This window comes from Tenrec ecaudatus, chromosome 3 (assembly GCF_050624435.1).
Source record: "Tenrec ecaudatus isolate mTenEca1 chromosome 3, mTenEca1.hap1, whole genome shotgun sequence".
Lineage (NCBI taxonomy): Eukaryota > Metazoa > Chordata > Mammalia > Afrosoricida > Tenrecidae > Tenrec > Tenrec ecaudatus.
The window spans coordinates 35,713,214-35,716,912 of NC_134532.1; the positions used below are offsets into that span (position 1 = coordinate 35,713,214).

Sequence of the window (3,699 nt, forward strand, 5' to 3'; positions counted from 1 at the left end):
TACCCAGATTGTACAGAAAACTGTCACCTGACTTTATCAGAAATCCACAAACGTCACTTATCAGCCAATATTTTCTGAATTAAACTGATTTATGTTCCCAGTTCTGCTGGAGCCACCTTATGCTTAGATCTGGGGAAACTTAGCCTAGGTTTTGCAACTAACGGGTGACTTCTCTGGAAATACTTGCTGTGTTATACTGGGTAGACTAGAGAAACAAATTCACGGTCATTCAAATATGTGTAAAAAAGAGATTTACATCAATGACTAATAGATAACAAGAAAACATTTCATCCCAATCCAGATCAACTCTAAAAGTCCGATACTAGCCCATATATCTGATAGTAATCCACAATTTCCTCTTCAGATTCACACGGCACATGCAATGATGACGAGTGCAGGAAGACCACAGGCCAGTGGGTGAAAAGTCTTGTGTATCCAATGGTGGTAGAAGCATTTAGTGCTGGCGTGGGTCTCTGTGTGGCTCTTCCAGCTCTCCAAGTGACTCAAGAGCATGAAGGTGAAGCACAAAGTGAGGGAGCCCAGCTCCAGGGAAAAAGAATGGAAGTTCCAAGAATCTACATGAAAAGGTCATGCCCACCAGGAGGCATCATCAGGTTGTGACCTGATTGACAGGCTAACCTCTACCACTAGACTTATTTCCCAAGTTGAAATGAAACTATGTAGCTACTACACCTGCTTTCATGTGAGGTTTCCTGTTTCTGTGGATAAATCATTAATTTCCCTTTCCCCAACCTCCACCATAAAAACCTCATTGTCATCGAGTCAATGCAGACTCACATAGATACTATAGGACAGGGGAGAACTTCCCTGGTGAGTTTCCAAGAATGAAAATCTTTGCTGGAGTAGAACGCTCATTCGTTCTCCTGTGGTGTTATAGGTGGTTCCAAAGTGCTAGTCTTAAAGTTAGCAGCCCAACTTATACCCTCTTCACAAACAAGGGTTTGTTCGTTCATTGTAGATCCACCCACAATAGCATGCAACTAGAGTCCAAAAGGTTCCCTACGTTGTACAAGCCACTTCCATTGGGTTGTTCACCTAAAATTAGTGATTGATCAGCAGAACGAGATATGCCCAGCCACCACTACCAAGTGCTCCAAAAGGAATCCCATTAGAAAGTCCTGGAGAGATTGGGAGAAAAATGTGGACCCAAACTCAGACTCACAAAAGAGACCCTCCAGGAAATGGCCTTTGGTCAATTTCATGTCCAGAACTGAACTAACCCCCTGCTAGGCTAACCAGTCATGTAAGTAAGATCAAGGACAGGATTTTGCTGATGGGGAAGATGGAAACAGGAGAGTCTTGGACAAAGTGGATAGTGTGTTGTTAGTTGCCCTCAAGTAGGTTCCAGCTCACAGAGAACCTAGGTACAATCAGATGAAACACTCCCAAGTCCTTCTCCATCTCAGGGTGGATTTTATGTTTGAGCCCATTGCTACAGTCAATGATCCAGTCCTTCACAAGGGTTTTCCTCTTTTCAATTGCCCTTTTTACTTTACCAGGCATGATATCATTTTCCCAAGATGGATCTCTCCTGATAACATATTCAAAGTACATGAGACAACATGTCACCATCCTCACTTCTCAGGAGTATTAGCATGTGCAGTCAATGCTATTGTTACTCTTATTAATTCCTGTGCAAATCTGCTTGAAAGAATGGATGAATATATGAACTGTGATAAGAGATGTCAGGGCCCCCAATAAAATATTTAACAAAAAATAAATAAAATGTCATGAGACACTTCTAGCTTAATCGTAAGACTTTTAAAGGTGCAGATTCTGGGAGTTATGAATAAATACCATTCTTATTGTATTGTCATTTAAATTCAAGTTTTTTGGGAACTGAGTCAGACAACATGTTCCTAATATTTTTAAAAAAAAACTTTTTCATTTAGCTCCATTATTAATATTGGTCTACAGTTTTCTTGAAGTAGCATTATCTGACACTTGTATCAGAATATTACTGGACTCATAGAATGCTATTAATTGTTCTCTCTCAACCATCGTTATGTTTGTACCCAATTAACTTGAACTTAAATAATAATACAGTAAAATGCCATGTTGTTAGAACAAAGTGTTCTCGTGCTGAGGGAGGGCTGGAGAAGAAGCCCAAAGTCCATCCACTTCCTCAATGTATGGCCACACAATTCTATGTAAATAAGTCAATACCTCTATTTTATGAATTAATGTATTTATATATGTACACCCTTATGTTTATACGTGTATCCATAGCTTTACTTCCTAGATCTTTTCTCTATTTCATTTTACATTCCCCCTGTCCTACCATCACACTCACCCCTTTGCTGCCTCTTAGTAATGCCTCTCAGATAAATTGCTATTATTCCAACACCCCCAGGATCTCTAAGTCCTCCTCATTATTGATTTAATTCCCTACTTGTTCCCCTACCTATGGAATTGTTTGATCACCACTCGCTCCCCCGACCCCCTCTTCCCCCAAGGCCCTCCAGAACCATTGGTCCAGTTGCTTCCCATGCCTATATGGGTAGGCAAAACAACAAAAGCTGAAATAAAACAAAAAGAAAAGATTGAATTAAAAAGGGGGGAAAAACTAGCGATAAAAAACCCCCCAAGGCTAAGCTCACCCCGTGGTCCCGTGGATCTGTGTCTTGTTTCAACAGTGTTTGAACGGAACAGATCCGGGGACTCCCTGCCTCCAACCTTCCGCCACGCAACAGGTTTCTTTCCGGAAGTAACTTGGGGACCTTCTTCTCGGCCAGCCCCTCCTCTTGGGACCAGCGAACACTTTTATTTGGTGTGTGGTGACCTCCAAACTGACTCATCATGAGCTCTCAGATCGGTCAGAATTATTCCGCCGACATGGAGGCCGACGTCAACCGTCTGGTCAACCTGCACCTGCAGGCCTCTTACACCTACTTCTCTCTGGGCTTCTTTTTCGACCTCAACGATGTGGCCTTGGAAGGCGTGGGGTACTTCTTCCGCGAGCTGGCGAAGGAGCAGCGGGAGGGGGCCGAGCATCTCTTGAAGCTGCAGAACCAGCGCGGTGGCCGCGCCCTCTTCCAGGATGTGCAGAAGCCGTCTCAAGATGAGTAGGGTCGAACCCTGGATGTCATGGAAGATGCCCTAGCCCTGGAGAAAAAACTCAACCAGGCTCTTCTGGACCTGCATGCCGTGGGGTCCACTCACACCGACCCTCATCTCTGTCACTTTCTGGAGAACCACTTCCTAGACAAGGAGGTGAAACTCCTCAAGAAGATGGGTGACCACCTGAACAACCTCCGCAGGCTGGCCAGCCTCCAGACCGGGCTGGGCCTTGGCTCACTCTCAAAGACTAGGAACCTGTGGCGCCAAGTCACCTGCCAGGGGCCCTCTGCCTCCCCACTGCCGGCCCTAGCCCCTCTTCCTGAACCTGTCCGCGCGTGTGCGCCAGTCAGCTGCAATGCAACGCCACCGCCCTGGAGCCCCTCCCCCAAGCAGGGGACCACATGGAAACAGTAAAGCTTCCTTTTGCAGCAACCCCCCCCCAAAAAAAACCCAAACATAAAAACATACATAATCGCAGGTCTGTCCACTGACCTTTATGACTCTCTCCCCACTGGTCCTGGGGGGTTTGGGAAATTTCCCCTCCTAGCCTGAAGTCTATCTTTCAGGCTCCTCAGGGGTTTGTGGCTTGGATTGGCTCCAGTTGCTGACCTGTTCTGT

General features: G+C 45.3%; 1 pseudogene; it reads left to right on the forward strand.

The window, feature by feature from the left end:
* The first annotated feature begins 2,820 nt into the window (after positions 1 to 2,820).
* LOC142443219 (ferritin light chain-like) lies at positions 2,821 to 3,495 on the forward strand (annotated as a pseudogene).
* The last annotated feature ends 204 nt before the right edge of the window (positions 3,496 to 3,699 follow it).